Source organism: Culex pipiens, chromosome 3 (assembly GCF_016801865.2).
Source record: "Culex pipiens pallens isolate TS chromosome 3, TS_CPP_V2, whole genome shotgun sequence".
NCBI classification, from domain to species: Eukaryota; Metazoa; Arthropoda; class Insecta; order Diptera; family Culicidae; genus Culex; species Culex pipiens.
This window is the reverse complement of record NC_068939.1, coordinates 45,063,122-45,085,032: the sequence shown is the minus strand read 5'-3', so window position 1 is coordinate 45,085,032 and position 21,911 is coordinate 45,063,122. Positions and strand designations below refer to the sequence as shown.

General features: G+C 35.6%; 1 protein-coding gene across 5 annotated transcripts in view; it reads right to left on the bottom strand.

Annotated features, from left to right (window-relative positions):
- The window catches only part of LOC120420093 (uncharacterized), a 33,510-nt gene extending 17,699 nt beyond the window's left edge, over nucleotides 1-15,811 (bottom strand). For 2 of the 5 annotated variants that reach the window (XR_008212453.1, XM_039583027.2), the window contains exon 1: nucleotides 14,676-15,810. The gene's annotated coding sequence lies outside the window, so the exon portion shown is untranslated. Of the gene's footprint in view, nucleotides 1-14,675 lie in introns of all 5 variants that reach the window. The other 3 variants (XM_039583026.2, XM_052710124.1, XM_052710125.1) reach the window with 3 other exon arrangements.
- Between the last annotated feature and the right edge of the window lie 6,100 nt (nucleotides 15,812-21,911).

Below are 21,911 nucleotides of genomic sequence, written 5' to 3'. Positions count from 1 at the left end.
AAAGTGACATCTTTTGAGCTATAGGGTATGACGAATGTGTTATTATGATTTTTTTTGAATAAAATGTGTTTTTTGTAAAGTATTGAATAGCCACACACAAAAAAAACAATAAAGGAGAAATGGAATCCGAAATGAAAAGTACTTTTGTGAAATATTGAAAAGGATCAAATACATTTTCGAAAAATCCGGATCTTTCGATGTTCTGAACTCCGACCACCGGTCCGTGCAATGCGATTTTTCACCGGATTATTGTTCCTGGTGCAAAAACGAAGCTTTTGGTGTATAGCAATCGATGGTTTGCGCGAAATCATGTTGCGTTAATTTTTTAGGCCCTTTTCCCGACTGCTGTCAGTTTGCTTTGGTCGGAATAGGTTTGCCATCCTCCCGCTAAAAAGTGACAAACTGTCACTTTTTACACGGCGCTCACGCACACTCTCAAAACAATCGTTTGATAGTGTGTGTGAACTCCGTATAAAAGGGGTGTCAAAATAAAAAGCGACCTCTTTCGTTTGACATCAGTATATTAAAAAAGTTGGTTAACTAAAATAATCAAAATATGACGTTTTTGACTCATAGTAACTCCTTTTGACGATATTATCTGTTTATCTCAAATTGTTTGTGCATGTTGCAAAAAACTCTCAGTTTTATAGGATATCGTTTAAGATAATTTCAAATAATAACGATAATTTCAATAGATTTCTTTGATTTTTTTTTTTCACAAATTATATAAATATCATAAGAGAAATAGGAGATACGCTAACAGTTACTGGAAGCGTATCTCCCATTTCGCTTATGAATTTCAGGAATGGCCAAAACAGCTATTTCCTCCAATTTTGTGATGGTCACGAGGTCGACCATTAAATTAGGTTTTTTATTCAAGCTACTTATGAGTTGATTAGTGAAATGCCACACTTCTTCCGTTGATCCGGAGGCGTAATCAAAATCTTCGAGAAAAAATGCACATAAAATCAGCAAAAACAAAACACGGCGAGAGGAAAGAAAAGCCCCTAATCTAGAACCGGTAATCAATGGAAGCCAAAAAAAAGTGAACTTTTCGTACCACACGTATATGGTCCCAACGGCCAGGCCCTGCTCGTCGGTCCCAAGCCGGTTGATCGCAAGGGACGAGACGTGGCCATCAGTACAGTTATTTATTTATATTCGTACACATCTGCAAAACTGGTAGTGCGGTGGTGGTGGCGCAAAGGTGACTTGAACGCAACGTCGCGCAGAACGTCGACGGTCGTCGATGTCGCAGTTTTTGACGAGAGTGACACACTTTTCCGCAGTGACTTCCAGAGGGACTGTGGGACAGTTTGGGGGAAAATGTGGACGAAATAATCGATGGAAAAAGTTAAAATTGTAACATTACCATATTATTTTTAAATATTATTTTAGTTTAAATAGTAAAAAACTTTTTTACAAATTTTGTTTTGACCACTATGCATTTTGCAAAAAGCCACCCGTAGTCGATTATGTAGTTTCTGAACAAAAACAGGAAAAAACATATAAAAAAAGTCTCAAGTTCGTTTCTCCACGGCAGTGACTTGTTTTCATAAATTGCAAACCACTCCCCACTTGGAGTGGCCGGCCACGCTCTTTCGCTCCCGAGAAAGAATAAAAGCGTTAAAAAAAATACACGAAAACCATTGCAAATATTGCATGTTCGACGCATTCACAAACAAACAAACAAAACCGAACAGGAAAGGGTTCAGATGTTGACGCGGTGGCGGCCGGCCGTCGTCATCGTCATTTGGTCGTTGGTTTCTTTTTTGGTGGAGGATCGTGATCGCCAGCTGTTAGTGGGACGTTCTAAACCACAGAGCGGAGCGGAGCGCGTATTTTGTTTAAAGTTTAAGCCTTTTTCCATGCTATTATACGGTCTCCCCCTTTTTTAAGCACACCTTCGAGTGTTGTTAGTGGGAGTGTCCGAACGCGCAGTAGCACAAGGTGAGAACACGCGAGAACAACTTAGAATTGAGGGGTTTGCGAGTGTCGAAACATGAATGGAAGGTGAGACAATTATTTTAATGGAGAAGTTTTTTTCTCAAATTCATCGCGAATTGGTCAAATTCTCAGGTTCTTCTCAATGAAACTAAATTCTGTTAAAAGGGTTGTGTAGGGGACATCTTAAGATGACTTCGCTGAAAAAAGCTCATTCTTAGAACAAATCCTGTTATTTTGGCAGCTTTCTAAAGTTGAGGTACCTTTTTGGCCAAAAACGACCTCTCGAAAAATCATTTTTCTAATATTTTGTTGGAATTGAGCATGAGCATGAGCATGAGCATGAGAGACCACCCATGGTTGCCCTTCTCCTTTGCTGAACAGGACCGTAATATCCTTTCAGCTCTACTGATCATAGGCTTCGACAATCAAGTGGTGTTTCCCTTATCAACAGCATGTATGAATGCGCCGAAAAGATAAAACACCATGCGAATAGGTAACAGTCATTGACCACCAACGGCGCCCGCCATGTCAGTTTGTAGATCTCAATTTTAAGGGACGGGAATGTTAGTTAGCGCAGGTTGCTACTAGGGCAGCTGATTTACTCTGTGCTTACACCCCACAAGCGCCAGGAACCTGAAAATTTGTTAGTAGGATAGGGTGTTTGGTCAGGATTCATCATAGAAGATGATGATGCGACCTAAAATCATAGTGTTTGTTGAAAGGTATTATGTTTTATTCTCAAGGCAAGCAATCGGATGCTGCGGATGAGACATTTCCCGTTTATTGGCTGTTAACTTTTAATTGAAATGGTTTAATCTTAGACAGCCGGCTGTGGAAAGATAGAACCAAAATTATTTGTAATTAAATGATGAAGGATTTAACAGTCTGACTTTTTAATTGAGATGTTTTTACGAGTTTTACATGATTCATGTTTAGTGGGGTACTGATTAACGAAGCGAACGACGAGTTAAGATGTTTATCGAGTTGAAATGGTATGATAAGGTTTTGTTGTTATTGCACACCGACGACGAACGCGAAAAAACCCTGCGACCCGACGGAAAGGCATCGCAAATAAGACTGGCTCAATTGTCATCGATGACAACCAGAACCAGCCGCACTTTTACACACATACACGCAAGCGAAAAAAAAAACGAAAAACACACCGACGACGAACGCGAAAAAAAAACACGACCCGACGGAAAGGCATCGCAAATCAAACTGAGGAAATGGAGAGAAAGAAAATAACATAAAAAATAAAACCTAGTCACATAAAACCAATCACTCCATGCACACAAACAGCGACACAAAAGAGACGAAAATTATCACGAAAAAACAGGACTGCGCGTCCCCAGAAGCACTGCACTTTCTCTTTTTCTAATATTTTTGTTGGAATTGCTCGAAAACTACCCAAATGTTTGTAAATATTTACTTAAAACACTGTAGCATGTCAATACGATTCCCTCGAACAAGAAACACTGTTGAATGACTTGTTTTACAATATCGTTGTATTTGAGCATCATTTTAGTTTCATTTGACTCAATGTCACCCCCTCTAAGGAGTGAGATTGGGTCAATTTTCAAATTATTGGCATTTAAGGTAGTATTCATCAAAATCCTCCATATTTTGGGAAAATGTTAGTAAACTTTGAGTAAACTATCTAATTAAATCAACGTTGAAGGATTTTCGCTGTTATTTAAATTGTTTTTGATATTAAGAAATTACGAGAGGTGTATCGTTGTCGACCCATAGTCATCCCTACTGACGGTATCTTATATTTCTTATTGAGCTTGAGCTTAACCCCTTAACCACCTTTAAGTGATTTAGAATTTTTAAACTAACATGGCGACCACAATGGCAGTGATGAAATATTAAAATTAAGAAAATACAAAAAATATGATAGCAAAATTATGTTGTTCATGATTCGATTATCCGAAGCCCCAAACAAACCATTGGATAATCGAACATTGGAGAATTGAGACGGACTTGAGGTATCGGTGATCTTCAAGAAGGAACAACATATAGAAAATCTATTCTTTTTTGTTTATTTTTTTATCTTTGTATGAACAGTCTCAGTAATCTAAGGCCGTATCAACAAAATCAAAAAAAAAAAAAACAAAATGTACTGAATTTTACTACACTTCAAAATCATTTTTCAACCGTTCTCATTTTTTTGAAAAATTGAAAAATAGTAGTTTTTGAAACAAGTTGCAAAAAGAAACTTTTTCAGCACGAGTCGTACATTAATCCAACGAGGTTCACCGAGTTACCGAGTATTTTGTCAATTAATTTTCGAAACAAGTGCTGAAAAGTTCAACTTTTCAGCATCCATTTCAGTGATGAAAAGTAGAACTTTTTAGCATTTATATTAAAAAGTGTTACTATTCGATTTTATTATTTTTGGTACAGAAAAGTAGGCTTTTTCATCGTTCAAGAATGACAGGAAAAGTAAGTAGTTTCACGTTAGAATTACAAAAAGATATTTTTTGCAATTCCGTTTTGAAACTTTCTACTTTTCCTGTCATTCTCGCGTGACGAAATAGCCTACTTTTATCTACTAAAAATAACAGAATCGAATAGAAAAACACATTTCAAAACAAATGCTGAAAAGTTCTACTTTTCAACACTGAAATGGATGCTGAAAAGTTGAACTTTTCAGCACTAGTTTTGAAAAGTAATACTTTTCAACATTTTTTTTAATTAAACGATTTATTGACAAAATACATGAACATTCGACTTATTCACTCAATGGGTGTTTTTTCAGAAATGCAAAAAATGATGAATGGAACTCGTTGCAAACCTTGATTTTTTCAGCACTTGTCGTATTTATCCAACTCGGTGAACCTCGTTGGATAAATGTACGACACGTGCTGAAAAAATCTTCTTTTTGCAACTTGTTGCATAAACTACTATTTCCTCATTTGTAATTGTCTGAAAAGAGGAAATGCTGAAAAAATCAAGGTTTGCAACGAGAGCCACACATTTTTTTTGCATCTCCGAAAAACACGCTTTGAGTTCACGTATTTAATCAATTAACCGTTTTAATCAAACAAATTTGAAAAGTCATACTTTTTTATACAAGTGCTGGAAAATTCAACTTCTCAGCATTTGCAACAAGTTGCAAAAAGAATATTTTTTCAGCATCGTAGTCGTACATTTATCCAATGAGGTTCACTGATGCGGTTATTTTTGGTAGAGAAAAGTAGGCTGTTTCATCGTCCGAGAATGACAGGAAAAGTTAGTAGTTTCACGACGAAATTGCAAAAAGTTATTTTAAAAATCAGCTTAAAAATATCATTGCATATTTGTTTTTCATTATAGTCCTTCGTCATCCATACCTACAACTATACTGAATTTTCGAAATCGATGAAATTGTTTTTCAAAATCGCAGATTTTAGTATTTTCACATGTAATTTTTTTATGGAAAGCTGCCAAAATTTGTATGGAAAATTATATTGAAAAAATTGTTTACAGAAAAATTCTAGCCTGATTTATTTAGTCTATAAAGCAGTTCCATGCAAAAAAAATTGGAAATCTCTGTCTTTAATTTGTTTATAGGACCTATTAAAAAAACTCTAGATTTTATTTATATAAATGAGCTCGTCTTTGTAACAAGGCGTCATCCATAAAGTATGTCACGCAAAAATCGGCCAAAATTAACCCCCCTCCCCCCTATGTCACACTTTTTCACGCAAGGTACCCCCCCTCAAAAAGTACTTCACATTGTTTTCGATGGGATTTTTTTATAGAATTTATTTTAATTTTATTTCTTTAAACTCTCATAATTTTGGTATTTTTGTCAATTTTAATATGAAAAAATAATAGGTTGTGTAATAAAATACACTCAATTATTTTTTTAAAGAATTAACATAGCAATATAAAAACAGATTTGTACCTCATAAAAATTAGAAGACCTGGAATAACTTTCAAGTATTCAAAAATCATAGAAACATGTTTTTCTCAGCTTAGCATCCTATGAGCGAGTCCACGAGCAAAGCATACCCATCTCGCATCGACCTCACCAATCTGCCTGAAATTTTCAGGGGTTGTTTGTACATATAAAACTAGCAACTGGCCAAAATATGAGCACTCTAGGTCAACGGGAAGTGGGGCAAATCGGAACACAAAGTTTGGTGGTTCAAAAACGTCAAAAATCTTAAAAAGGCTATAACTTAGGCAACATTCAATTTAATTTCAAAATTTAAAATGCATCTGAAAGGGCATAAAAATGCAACAAAATGCAGGAAAAAGCATCCCAATTGGTTGAATCTAAAGGGAGTTATTGGCATTTTAGTGAAAAATAGCATAATTTTCAACTACTACCATCTGAGACTGAGAACGCTTTGGGTAAGGCAGTTTAACGTATTAAATAAACACTTTTTCTTTAAGTGATTTTTGAGCGTACGTACTTTATGGATGACGCCCAAGTCACAGTTACAAGTTTGCGTCAGTTCTTAGAAATTTCACTAATGATTGCAAAGCAATTGAAATGGTGTAAAATGCATTTTGAAACACGTTTTTCATTAACATTTCACTTTTAATGTCAAGAGCTTAAAATAGTCGAGGATTATTAAAATTTAGAATAGGTATTTAAGCATTTTCTAACGAATTTAATCAAAGCTTCAAGATAAGAATTCTACGGCACAAATTTAATGTTAGATAATTACTAGTCCGATTCAAATAGAAATGCCAATTCGAACCGTTGACTGACTAAAAGACATTGCTTGCATGCATCGTCTGCGAAGTTGCACAACTTTGCGAATTCTGGAGCTCCCTACCTTCCATTGCAATGCCAGCGCTGCTGCAGTCCCATCACGCAACCGTACGGCCGTTGAAATGCGCAAGGTCTGGCGGAATTAATTTAAAAATTAAATGAACCCACTTCCAGATGGTGGTTACGCACATGTGTTCTTTATTCTGTTGGATGCACTTTTATCTTTCTTTCTTTTTGGTTTTATTCTTGCCCTGCCTTGAATGGCAAATGGTTCCGAGACTCTCTAATTTGCGGTCTTTGACAAAAAGAATTACCCCATTCAGATGTTGGAGCATTGCGTGACGAATTATTGCCATTACCTGTGTGGTGAAATTGTTACGAAGAACATTGTTCTCGGAAAGATCCCCCCGGAAAGAACACCTTCAACATGGGAAGGCGCTCGGCGGGGGAGCAATTTCGGTTAAATCGACTGTGAACAATGCACAACAGCGGTGGTAATTGTGTAACAATTAGCAGAGGGAAAAATTCAATTATTGCGTCACGCAGTCTAGCCCCACCATCAAGCATAAGCGTCGCGTATATGACGACTTCTTGGGCGTTGAATACCTTTAGGAGTAGAGCACGTCGTCCAATTCCTCCCTCTGGGATCGAGGCCGACACACGTTAAGTCGCATCTGCAAATCCAACTGGCAGGGCTATAAATACCTTCTTGGGGCGAAGAAGTTGCAAGTTTTCTTGATGAAAGCAATTAAAACTGCATTGCTTCGTTAAGACGGCTGCCAACGAGCTCCGCGTTTGATCTCCCCTTCTCGCTCCAACCAGCGTTTATCACGTGGAGGTGCGTCGCGTGCTTCCTCGTTAAAATTTATGATCGTAGGTTAGTCTGCACGCGATTGTTGAAATAGGATGAAATTCTAGAATAGCTTAATACAGTAGATTCTCACTTATAGTTATCATAATGTTCTTTTAAACATAAACCAAGCAAATCAGCTGCATAATTGTACCTCATTAATATGCCATTCCATGTCCTAATAAGAACCTACAAGAATGTTCAAGATCGCACATAATTACACACCTGAAGGACAAAGTAACATACTGGAAAACCCGATTCAAGTGAAATAATGCAAATCAAGCACATCCGACAACGATCGAGCAGGTTCTAGCCGGAGAAATTACACACCTTCTGCACATCGAGAGTCCGGTGTTAATGGCCTCGGTGGCGGTGTGATGTAGAACCTGTTTGTTTGATTAACTCTTCACCACGCGGGACGTAGCCCGCCGCGGACCATACCTTAGATAGAAGATTGCGACTGGTTCGTTAGAAGCAAGACAAGACTAGACAAAAACGAGCAATAAAAGTCGTTACACTTCATTGCCTGATTTTGGCAGGTGGAAAGTCATTAACGGTTTATTTTGGACGTGAATGTGTTCTATATATTCCTTCATGTTCGGAGCAGCTATTTTTTTTAAACGTACAGTCATCCCACATATTCGGAACACCCACAAATTCGGAACACTTTTATGATAATTTGTCAATAGCATGCCAAAAGTAGCTTTTCTGTCGACCTAACTATTTTTAGAACCTTCATTTGGACATTATCTTGCTATTTCACTAGTAAAAGATGTACTTTTTGAACAAAAAACTTCATTTCAAGACTATTTTGTCCAGAGCAGCAAAACACTGCCTCCAAATGGCCTGTTTCATAATTGTGGGATGTTATTGTGCCTTCCACAAATGTGGAACACCTGAATTTAACTGATATTTTCACAAAAAAAGATATCAAACCATGTATAAAACATTACTAAGCTTGAGTTTCATTGGTTTCAGTGTGTGAAATCATTATTTGGTATTAAATATGTACTCCTGGAGAGATCCAAAATTTGTTTACATTCGTAAGAAAAAAGTGTTCCGAATTTGTGGATTTCGAGGGGCAAAGCAATTTTTCAAAAACTTCATATAAAAGTAAAAAAAATGCTGATGTTCGATACATCATTCGAAAGATCGCAAGAAAAGCTTTCAAATGAAGGTAAAAACGAATCATTAAGTTCAATTATCGATTTGCTATGATTTTTTGAACATTGGCCAATCTGGAAACCGTTCCGAATTTGTGGGATGACTGTATAGGTTTTTTGAAGTCTCACGATCCACAATTGAAACAATCTTGCACTGTTTCAGGATATCCAGATGCAGTTCCAAGATCGATTAAGTTTTTACAGTTACGTCAATCTGCTTTGTATAGTACTATCAGCCGCCCTATAACGCCATCATTCCGATAACTGTAGCTTTCTTGATTATGAGTAACAATCAAGCCAAGACAAGGGTGAAACGGAGTGAGAAAAAAAAACTCAGCGTAAAAGAAGTGCACTGAAATTTGATGCCTTTTTTCTGCTCTGGTGTTCTTGTTGTCGAGAGTGCAAGAACCACTTGTGGTTGGTTGGTAGCTTCTACTTTTCAGTTAGCAGGCAGATTAGGGTGGCCAGAGCTGTGCTGGTTCTTCAGTTTGTTCAATTCAGAACAATCCTCGATCAGAGGCAAGATAAAACAATGGTACATGTTTATGTTTAAACTAATATTTAGGGTTTTTTAAGAAGATTGCTTTATTAACGTTAGAAGTTTGAATACTTTGAAGTTTGATACTTCGCATGACTGGTTTATGCTGTTTCCTAATTCGGTTCCGGATTTGGCCACCAGAGATCGGTGGAACCGGTTCCGATGGGTCCTAGAGTTTTTTTTTTATTGTTTTTGATTCATGGAAGAAGAAAGCGTATCAGTTCACAATTGCCTAAATCTGATACTAATTCCAAAAATCCGGATCTTCCGGTCCTTGCAGTGCGATTTTACATCGGATTACTGTTCCTGGTGCAAAAACGAAGCTTTTGATGTACCGTAAAACGGGGTGACTTTGATAGCCGGGGTGACTTTTATCGGTTTGAGATTTTCCGCAAAATGAAGAGTACAATTAAAATACGTAGGGGAGAGTGGGGAGACTTGATCCCCGGGGACACTTGATCCCAAGCCTGTATCTCGTCAGCATGTGGGTAAAACAATTAGCTTTGTCCTAGAAAGTTATGCGAAAATAACTAAAACTCACTGTAGAAAACAAAGAAAAAAAAATTAAAAAATGTTTAGATTGAATTACACACAGTTTTCTATAACGAACTGCAAAAAACTTCCAAGAGATCTTTTTTTTCTTTGATTTTATATGTATGGAAAACACTCAAAAATTATTCAAAAAATATTTTTTATACATGAATTGTTTGATAAACTTATCAACTACAAAACCCTTACGCATTTGATGTTAAATTTATCGTCATACTATTTTTACAATCAATTGTTTAAAAAAATGCGTTTAGGGAGACTTGATCCCTGCATTTTTAAAGTCACTGGAATCAGCCTCAAGATTAATTGATTGGGCTGGGTTTTCATACATAGTTTCCTTTAGTATAGTTGTACATAACTAACTGCAGTTTGATCCTTTTTTTCAAAAGTTTTGTAAACAAAAATTTCCAGCTTTTGTAAACGTGCTTAATTTTGGTCTAAAAAATAATATTTTAAATTTTTAAATATTTAAAATACTAAACCTGTTATATTTTTAACACAAACGTACAGGTTTTATGTGAGATTGCTGTAACTTACAGAAAATTAAAAGTTTGAATGAATAAGAAACATTTTGCTTAAGATTTCTTCTAAATGTTGAAAGGGGGATCAAGTTACACCTAACATTTTTAAAATGCCGGTTTAAAATATTTTTTTAAAGCGCTTGGCATGATTTGAAGAGATCATCTGATGAAATACCCTTATTAGCCAAACATAGATGAATGTTTAAGCTTTCAATTCATGCAAAAAGTTTATAGCTTTGTGAAAAATTTACAGAGTTATGTGCGATACAAAAAAGGGGATCAAGTCTCCCCACTCTTCCCTACGGAATGGTTTAGAATCATACTGACGATGGTAGAGAAGTGTTCAAAGTACCTCAAAAAGAACTTTTCATAAAATTTTGAAAAGTTTAAAAAGTTAGTTTACTATAGTTAAGGAATTGTTGATGAAAGTCATTATTTTAAACTTCTCAAAGTGTCATTATTTTCACAATGAACATGATTTTGAATCGAAAAACGGAATGCATTTTCGGATTCTTTAGACAATTTTGCACTAGGAGAAGGTTAAATAAGTTTGTAAATAATGAATAATATGTGTTTTTGAAACACAATTAAAAAAAATCTCAAAATTTAAAACCAATTTCAGTTGAACAAGTTTCATGTCAAATGTGAAAACTTGTGATTCGTGATTCAAATTCAATATAAATTGCAATGTAAATCAATAATTTTATAAACAATACTAGTATTAAATTCCAACTTTTTAACAATTTTACCTGTTAAAAAGCTTATAAACATAGTTAACTAAATATAAACATTGATTTTTTTCTTAAAAACTATATCAGCTACATTAGTGATGGTACATTTAACGTACAAATAATGTTTGAACATCTTAAATATGATTTTAACAAGAAAAACTATGACTATCAAAGTCACCCCGGAATTTAAACTAAGAATTTTTAACGTAACTATTTTTCTAAAGGCCGAGCTTCCGTGGCCGTGAGGTTACGGGTTTCGCCTTGTAAGCGGAAGGTGATGGGTTCGATTCCTGTCTGGCTCGGCAAAGTCAGATCCCTTCAAAGAGTAAATCCGCTCACTGGGAATACTGACCCATCTGCTGCAACCTTCCATCGGATGAGGAAGTAAAATGTCGGTCCCGGCCTTGGTTGTTAGGCCGTTAAGTCATTCCAGGTGTAGGAGTCTCGTCTCCATGCCATAAGTACAAACAACACACCAAACCAAGCCTACTCCGGTGGAATCGCTGGCGGCGGTTGGACTCGCAATCCAAAGGTCTTCAGTTCAAACACTGGGGTGGAAGGTTCCTTGGAGTAAAAAGAGGTTTGGGTGCTCTCCCCATTCAAGCCTTCGGACTCCTAGGTTCGAGCAGAAACTTGCAATAGAGACCACAAAAGACCCGGGGGTCGTTAATGTGGATGGTTTGATTTTGATTTTTTTGATTGGGAATACTGACCGGTAGGGGATGGGTTTCGACTAACGGCGTGCTGGATTTCCGATCCAGAGGTCGTGAGTTCGATTCTCGTACCGGGATGATGAAGTTAAGTTAAAAAATCGTTACTTAATGCACCTTTAGGTGGTTGGTGCCTTCCTCGCATTCATAAATTGAATACACTACACAGCTTCAGGAAAGTGTATAAATAACACTTATTTTTATCAAAATATCTGAGATCCGGCCAAAAAATGTGTTTTAAAAACACTAAAGTGCTTATAACTTTAGATAGGGTTGACAGATCTTCAATATTTTGGGCTCGTTGAAAAGGTCTTATGATTACCTATTCAACGATGGGCCGCATGATAGATCCGGACAACTTTTTCATCAAAATATTTGAGATCCGGCCTCAAAAAGTGTATAAATAACACTTAAGTGCTCATAACTTTTGATGGGGTTGTCAGATCTTCAATCTTTTCAACGCGTTGGAAAGATCTTTCTAAAAATGTATAGCATGACAGGTTTTCTTACAAAAACCACCCTTTTTACAATCTTCGGAAGTTTAGCTGAAATCGTTTTTTAGCATAACTTTTGAAGTGCTAAACTTCATAATATTAACTAGGGTCTTGTGGGACCCCAAGACGGATCGAATGAGACCAAAACGGTCCAAATCGGTTAAGCCAGTTCGGAGATAATCGTGTGCATATTTTTCGGTACACGGACTCACATCCAGACACACGCACAGACAATTGTTCAGAATTTGATTCTGAGTCGATATGTATACGTGAAAGTGGGTCTACGAGGTCAAATAAAGAAGTTCATTTTTCGAATGATTTTATAGCCTTTACTCATTGAGGTGAGGAAGGCAAAACTTTTATATCTGTAAGCCCATACATCCAGTTGAAATGTGGTCAAAGACAAACTTATGGGAAAATGGACGAGCTTTTCGGTAAAAATATTTTCGATACTGAAAAATGAATTCTGTCATTTAGAAATTGCCCAAAACCATAAAAACCCTATTTTTTAAACATTTTTTATTATTTTTATTATTTATTATGTAACTTTACAAGGATTGGACTTAGGACAATGGTCAATATGGAGACATTTATGTAAAATTGTCTGGAGAATCGATTCCCACTATCGGTTTTTGCAAATTTTGATGTTTAGAAAACTTTTGAAAAACAAAAAACAGTTTTAGTAGATGATTTTTGTATTTTTTTAGGTGAGTTGCTCCATCCTGCATTTTTTGTGAGTCTTTTTGTATCAAGTCAGGCTATCTTCACAAAAATTTTTAACGAAAAAAAATCGTGGGCTCACCTTAAATTTTGGCTTTTAAACAAAAAAATCAAAAAAAAAATCATAAAGGTGGAGTGTTTTTTTGTTTCAGTGTATTTTTTTCGGAAAGCCCGTCAAATTTCCTATAAGTGGAATTATTCACAAGTAAAATCACCTAATCAGAGATTTTTCCAAAAAATTAGGAGCTTTTTTTCAATGCTTTGTCATGATTAAAAATTGTTTTAAAATGTGTTTTTTCTATTAAATTCTGTCTAAAGGCAATAAACATCATAACTAATTTAAAATGAAACATTGATTTTTATTAGAAACCACTCAGGAAACTTTTTTCGGAATACAATAAAATATACAGCAATTCCCCACGAAAACAGCATGGAAAAAAAACAAAAGTGCTCGGATCGGGCTCAAAAATTTTCTGGGGGTTCCCTGGCCGAAATAATTAGACCCGTATTTTTTTGTTTGGCCATTAGGGCGACCTACGCCGTGTTAGGGTGGTCTGAAAAATGGCCATTTTCGTCGATTTTCGCAAAAACCACTTTTTTCGAAAAATCATAACTCCTCGCCATTTCAACCGATTTCAATTGTCTTATACGCAAATGAAAGGTGATAAGTTGGCCTTTCAAAGAAAAATAATAAGAAGTTTCAAAAATCTAGCCTAACATATGAAAAGGGCGTATGAAACTTTAAAATGTCGTTTTGACAGTGTCTGGACCAAAGAGCCTATGTCTGGAAATAATTTTATCGGATTACCCGGACATTTTTACATAACATACTAAAAAATGGGAGGAGTTCATTAACAGGATTCCGAGATATGATTTTTTGAAAATAAAATCCGTGTTTTCTGACGCGCCGCGCGCAAAAACCGGAGAATGACGAAATTGGCAAAAAATCAACTTTTTTCACAAAAACTGCGATAACTTTAAACTTTCCTTTCATTTGCGTATAAGACAATTGAAATCGGTTGAAATGGCGAGGAGTTATGATTTTTCGAAAAAAGTGGTTTTTGCGAAAATCGACGAAAATGGCCATTTTTTAGACCACCCTAACACGGCGTAGGTCACCCTAATGGCCAAACAAAAAAATACGGGTCTAATTATTTCGGCCAGGGAACCCCCAGAAAAATTTTGAGCCCGATCCGAGCACTTTTGTTTTTTTCCATGCTGTTTTCGTGGGGAATTGCTGATAAATAGTATTAATAGCCAAAAGGAAAATTTCCTCAATTTATCTGTGAGAAGGTCTGTTATATAATTTTGGATAACAATTTGCAATCAATCTATAAACATAATAGTTACCAAATGAAAAATTATGACTTCGTTCCCGCATTGGCCTAATGACCTCCTCAAAATTCGGTTAACGAGTCGATTGTTCAGAAAATCTGACCCAAAAACGTCTTTACCAAAACTGCATCTCGTACAAATGACGAATGCACCAAGTTCGTTCCATCGAATTTCTCCTGTAACAATACCCATTTTTCCCTGCATTGCTCACATGCATTCCCACAAAAAAGCCCAGTCCGCACGAGTACCTGCACCGAACCCAAAGATCGGACCCTTCGCCCGAGATTCCCTTTCTTGGTGTATGGAGAGAAAGAGAGCTTGATGAAGATGGACCAAACCGTCCACAGCTTGGACCTCATCTTCTTCCCGGTTTTGTTTTACTTTGCATTGCTTGGACCCAACTTACTTGCTCGATTCTTCTTCTTGCTGCGACGTGACTTCGATGACCAGGGACCTCCTGCACCGAGGGTGTCCCTTCACGCCGGTGGTGGACAATTGCTGTCCGATCAGGCAGAAAAATGACAAAACTTTGTACGCTCTGTGGGTATTCCGGTACAGCTGGATGCAGTTTCGATGGTGTTTTTTTTCTTTTTCGGGCTGACCGTTGAGCAATTTTTAACTGATAAATTTCTCCTCTCTTCTGAACTAAAACTGGTTTCGGGACACTCACTACTGGCTGGCGATGATGACGGTGTGACTTGCGCTGAGATATTTTCAGACTTCTCGGAACGGTTGCTAGACACTCCACTGAGCTCACTGCACTACATATCTCTCTCTTAATTAAGTAATTTAATAACCATTCGAAACACGCGCCGCACGAGCATTTCTTCGTCACATTTAATATCTTCTTAGAGATTCTTAATTAATTGACCCCGGCCAGCCTGTGCGATCTTCCTCCGACGAAATAGCACGAGCCATCTTTCCAAAGATCTCTCAGCACAGTGTTTAGAATGGGAATTTATGAGTTGAAACTCAAAATCTCCCCTCTGGTCTACAGCTGGGCCCCACCGGAAGTCGGTTCCCGCGATCCGTCCGAGATTCGCTCTGATCCCAAAAGCGCCAGCTATAATTAAGCAATGAAAATGCTAAAACGAAACTCCATCTTCTGCCGCAGCACCAGCAGCCAGTCCGGCAAAGGGAATTAAAACAATATTCCTCCGACCTCCAGCAACAGCTTCGTCATGCAGATTCGAGAGAATCTAGAACACCCCGAACAACCAAGTCGCGCTCAAGCCTCGAGACCCAAAGGTTACACCAGGATTTTTTTGTTGCTATTATTTTTTCCTCCAAGAAATAAACTCCGTTTTTATTACCCACTCCGGTGGATACACCTTGGTGTAACGCCGACCTCAACCGACGCGACGATCGTTCCGTTTCGAGCAACGAACCGAGCTGAACTGAAAACTGGTTTACTTGGCGTTCAGCAGCAGCAGCAGTTTACTCTCGCGCGATGTTGATGTGGAATTCCTTTTGGTTTGTTCCTTCGCGCCGTTCATGTGCTCTGTGCTCCGGCCAGGCCTCTGGATCATGGTGAAGCGATGTTGGGTGTTCAGCAGCTCGGATCGGTGACGACGACGTTGACCACCATTCAGCGGAGTGGTTGTCGTGATGGCACTGGGTGGAAATGTGAACCTTAATTTTAGGTTTATAATCAAGCTCAAAAAAGTTTTTCTAAATAATTAGGTATGTTGTCATTTAAATCATGTCATTCAAATGTTAATCAGATATTCAGCGCAAAATACTTAATACATTACTACAGTCTTAAATTAAAAAAAACCATGAATTTTAGGTGGTCTGAACTTTTGTTTGCGATTTGTGATCCAAAAAATCATTCAATGACACTAACAAGTGTAGCTTTTATGGTAAATATTAGTAATGTTCATCGATCATTTTTTGGCAAAATGAAAAATACGAATTAAAAACAAACGATACTGTACAAAATATTTTTAAACAATACTGACCTTGTTGGGGAAGTGAACAAAGTACCCCAAAAAAGAAGCTTTCAACATTTTTTTAAAAAGTATAAAAAGTTAGCTAACTAGAATAATGAAAACATGGATAAATATTATTACTGAAATACACTCAAAGATTCATGTTTTTTCTCAATCGAAATGAATTTAAATCGAACAATGCACTGAATTTCCGGTTTCTTTGGACATATCTACTCTAATAACAGTTGGTAATTCTTAAAGCTACAAGTTTTAACTTGAGTTTTGAGTGTTATCTTCAGATTTATAGGCATTTTTAGTACCTAGAACAAGTTTCTTGATGAATTCTTGATGGTGGCAACAAAAAATTAATATTTTTATGAAAAAAATATATTTAGATGAATTGTGATCAAACTTGAATCTTTTTATTGAAACCTCTAATTCATATACATTGTATAAAAAATAAGGAATTTAGTTTAAATATTTCATAGTGAATTCCTTAAAATAAATATTCTTAAAATAAATATTGACACTTCTTGTTTGTATACATAATATTTAGAAAGTTAAAAAGCTTAATTTTAACTAGAGGCGGGCAAAACCGCTCATTTTTAGGAGCCGCTCTTTTTCACTTGCTCATTATAATGAGCGGCTCTTTTGAACGGCTCTTTCGCCCTTTTTCAAAATTTAAATGAAAAGCTTTTTTATAGCATGGTGTGTTTTTATGCTTTCCGACACTCCACTTTGATTTTCATAAATTATTTGAAAAAAATCTACTAAAATTGTGAACATTTACATACAAACCATAGGAACTAGGAAATTTTCGTTGTTAGGCATTTTGAATTGTTCAAATTTATATTTAAATTTCTTAGAGTATTTTTGCCTTCCTCACCTCACTGAGGCAAGGCTATAAAATCACTCAAAAATTGAACTTTTTAAATAAGCCTCCCAGATATACCTTTACGTATACATATCGACTCAGAATCAAATTCTGAGCAAATGTCTGTGCGTGTGGATGGACGTAGAATTTTTTTTCTCACTCACTTTTCTCGGAACTGGCTCGACCGATTTTGTCCGGATCTATGTTTTTGGATTTGCCTTCAGGTTCTTTAAGTCTTTTTTAAATTTCATCCGGCTTGGTGCAGTACTTTAAAAGATATGTTCGAAAAACTGTTTTGGTTGATACTAAAAAGGGTCATTATTTACATAATTTGAAAGCTCCGGCGGATAGCTGTCGGAACTTTACGCTCAGTGCACGCATACAAACACTGCAGTGCTTTCAAATGGTTCATTAAATTTATCATACCTAGATGGCAGCACTCAGATGTATAGTGTCTTTACTAAGTAAGCGTTAGCCAAAGCTTTCGTAGTGTGTGGTTGCAAGGCTTTTAGGAGGAAGGCAGCAACCACCTTCCGGTGGATTAAGTAACGTTTTTTTTATTTTGTTACAAAACCATTCAAAGTAAACATGAAAAACTGAAAATATGGATTTGAAAATATTTATGTGGTGTTCAATTATTGGTACAAGTGCTATTGAGAGTCTTTCAGTATAAATTGATGAGAAAGTTGCAATATACTACCCCCTATTTAAAATTAAATTTTCATTCCACAAAAACAAATTAAATAGTACAATTTGTTGGAAATTTAATGAATTATATTTTAAAACTCTAAAAAATACCCTAGTTTAAAAATCTTTTTAACTTAAAACGGATCTTTCAAAAGACCGAAGTTTCAAAAAGAACCGCGGCTCTTTTTTTGGAGCCATGACTCGTTCACTCTTTTAGTGAACCGGCTCTTTGAACGGCTCTTTTTTGACCACCTCTAGTTTAAACATTCCATGGTGAATTTCCCAAAATAAATATTAACATTAACCTTACTAATGATGAATTCGACATACCGTCATCAGGGGTGACATTGGGTCTGGGGGTGAGATTGGGTCATATAAAAATCCAGAAATTTGTATGACCCAATTTCACCCCCAGACCCAATGTTACTCCTGATGACGGTAATCAATTAAATTTGAACACTTTCAGGCAAAAATTTGTTAGAAGCACAGTAGGGGAAAGTGGGGCAAGTGTAACAAGCTAAGGGAATGTTCGTTATAACTTACTGAAAACGTTAAAAAATCTGTCGGATTTTTTCATAATCATCTTTTTTCAGGTCTTAACTAAAAAAAAAACGGAACGTAACACCTTATAATGTGGCCCTCTTAAACCTTGCGGTTTCGTCAACGGATCCACAGGCGTGTATCGTTCTTTTTGCGACAAGACTCCGCCTCCCGGGTCTCCTAAGTGTGAAGGTATGGGCACGGGGAGAGGGCACCGAATACCTATATTTACACTTAGAATTTTTGCGTCCGCCCCGGGATTCGAACCGGCGACCTCTGGATTGTGAGTCCAGTGCGCGGTCCGATTGATCCACACAGCACACAGGCGGTCTTAACTAAGACTTTGATAAAACAAGTTTTTAAAAAAATCCAGTTTTTTAATGTAAAAAATGGATTTCAAAATTTTTAATTTTCCGTACGTTCTACTCAACTAGTGGGGCAAGACGAACAACCCGTTGGGGCAAGAGGAACAATGCATGAAACAACATGTTAATTTGCTAACAATTGAACTGTTATCACTTAGATACATCAGATTAGAATGTATTTGAAAGGTTTTTTCCATTTTTAGATTAAATAAAAATATTTTACTAAAAAAATCTTTTTTTTACGAATAAAAAATATTACTCAGATGATAAATAGTAAATTTTCATAATATCACTATATTTTTATGGACATTTTTTTTTTTAACAATTGTTTATCAGTTTTTAAGTACTTTGATGTATTTATTTCCCAATAAAATATGTTGTTGCAGCAATTCGTAATTTTCTCCATACTAAAAATCCATATTATATACTTGCCCCACCTAAACAAGATTTTTTAAAAGCTCTCAACAAAAATAACCAAAAGTTAAATCATACTTTATAATAGGTGCAAGTCATTGGTAGGGACACTACTGATCTAGGAAAAATAGCATTTTGATAAAATGAGCCTTAAAACGAACCCTAAGCCTTATTTTGTACTTTCCAAATATTATAAGAAAACGCAGGTTGTGAAAAAAAACTTCATTTAATCTTATGCCCCGTGGCGTTTACGTCGTTTTGGCGGTTATGTGGTAGTAAAATCAGCTAATTGCATTGCTAGCAACAATTCCTCATAGTGGAAATAATCAAAATTGTAAAAATTACGGCCGTACGAGCGATTGTTCTTCTTGCCCCATATGGTCGTCTTGCCCCACCTTCCCCTAACTTTCAATGTCACTCCGGTTTTAAAATAACAATATTCAGTGAAGCTTTTTATTACATACTTATTGTTATATAACTTTATTATTTTATCTAAAATAGAACAAATGGATGTAAAAAAACAACGGTTCGGCTATTTTGTTTTCATTTTATGATAAAAATGATCTAAAAATCATTTTAAAAACATATCTGATTTTTAAACGTCTTTGCATTAATTTTTAAATATTTTTTTTTTAATAGTGCCAATTCCATGAGTTTTTGAATTTTGTCAAATTTATATTTATTTAATAGAATCAGATTTACGTACCTCTTTCGAGCTTGTGTCGTACAAGCTTTTGAAATAAAATCAAATGACAAAATAAAATCAAGTGACAAAAAAATCACATGTTTTTATTGCCGTCATCTGAGGCGAAACGGGGCACCTGAGGCAGATTGGGACAGCTGTTTTAGCATTGTTACTGAAAAATATTTGAATATTATTGACGAGTTTCGTATAGAACAAATTAAACAAATAAAATGTTGAAAAATAAGAGCTTGTTACCAAAATTTCGGTAAATTATGTATGTAAATATACACCGAACAATATTATGCCTCCCAGAATTAAATGTTTACCAGTGTACAAATCTAGACTTTTTTTTTTGAAAAGGTCCTATAAGCTATTGTCTTTCATATGTTTATAGGACCTATTCAAAAAAAACTCTAGAAATGTTAAATTTTATTTAGCACTATAAAAAAAATAATAAAATAAAACAAAAAAATACAAATAAAAAAAACATTCCATTCTTGAAATGTTCAACAAAGAAGAACGCAACGTAATGTCATGTTAATAAAATAAGCATTTTTCTTCACAAAATATGAATCAAATTTTGTGGCGTTGAAAATATGTTTTATTTTGTATTATGATGTCTCTCGACTCTATCTGATGTCAATTAATTGTTATTAATGAACATTGGTTACGAAATAATCAAAAATATTCCAACAATAAGGCCGCTGCAAATATAAATAAAAGTTTTTGTCTTTGGCCATGGTCGAGAAGAGGCAATAAAATTGAAAAAAATATAAAAATTTCAGTTACAGTTACAGCCAGAAGTTCAACATTTCTATGAAAAAATTGTTAGAAAATGTTGTACACGCGTACAATTAATTTGCAATCATTATTTTCAAAAACGTAAAATTCGACAAATAAAAAAAACATTTTAGCTATATAACACTTTTTGTTTTCACTTTTTCAATCTAATCTAATCTAATCTAACACAAACGCAGCCAGTCCGATGAAAGCACGCTGGAAAGTCTAGTGACTAGATTACGCCACAAGCACTTTTCTTGTCAATATTAATAATTGCAGTACATCCGAGAACACCCGAAAGTGTATGGCAAAAATTAAAGCGGCCAGCCCTACTACGGTGTGTTTACCGCAGAGTGGATTCTGAGAACGGATCACATTTCAAAGAATCTACAGGGGAGGAAGGATGCGTGGACATACCGTACCAAACGCTCCTGTTTACAGTTTCATATGTGTTTTGTATAATGTGTTAAGTGTAAAATATAGTGTGGTTATATAATCAATTAAATATAATAATGCAATATAATGATCATTTAATAAAATCCCTTCACCTATATATAATAACCAAGCACCCAAGCACACAAACAGCGGCACAAAAGAAATGAAAATGAGCATGCAAAAACAAGACAGCGCGTCGCCGTGGTCAGCGCACTAGTGATGCCATTATTTAATTCCTTTTTGTTTTCACTTTTTCAATTAACTAAAATTCAAATAATTTTTGAATAAACCCGAACAGGAATGCATTTTAAATGAATTTAAGCTGACTGCACTTAAATTTCCATTTAAATGTTGAAGTTATTTTGAAATATGTTTTGTTCCTGATTTTTCGAGCCGATATTGAAGGGTGGTGACAAAAGCTTTGAAACATATTTGCAACAGCCTTATTCCTCCGCATTCAACATTTTGTCTGTCTGAATCAGATGGTAGTTAATAAGATTCGTAATCTAATTGTCATGAGTTCGAATTCCGTGGTGGGAGGTTTCCAAGTTCAAAGTAAGTTTGAGGCTCAGATTATAAAAAGGGTCATAATGACTTTCAAATTAATATATAATACTAATATTTTCACAGTTTCCTACCTAAGTCAAATTTGAAAGTTTCATAAACATTTCTAAAAATGTTTGATGAAAATTTTGATAATATTTTCTCGTATCACTAACATTGGAACGTGCAAAATTGTTTCAATTCGAAAGATTTTTAGACAACATATTTGTGTCTTAGATGGGTTTTATAAAATTGATAAATCATTAGTTTTATAATTACCAAAAGAAAAAAGATAAACATAAAAAAGTTAAATTTCATTTTAAAAAGTATAAAATCATTTAACCAACGGTCAACGGACCATTTTTGATAGAGTTATCTAAGCCTGCTC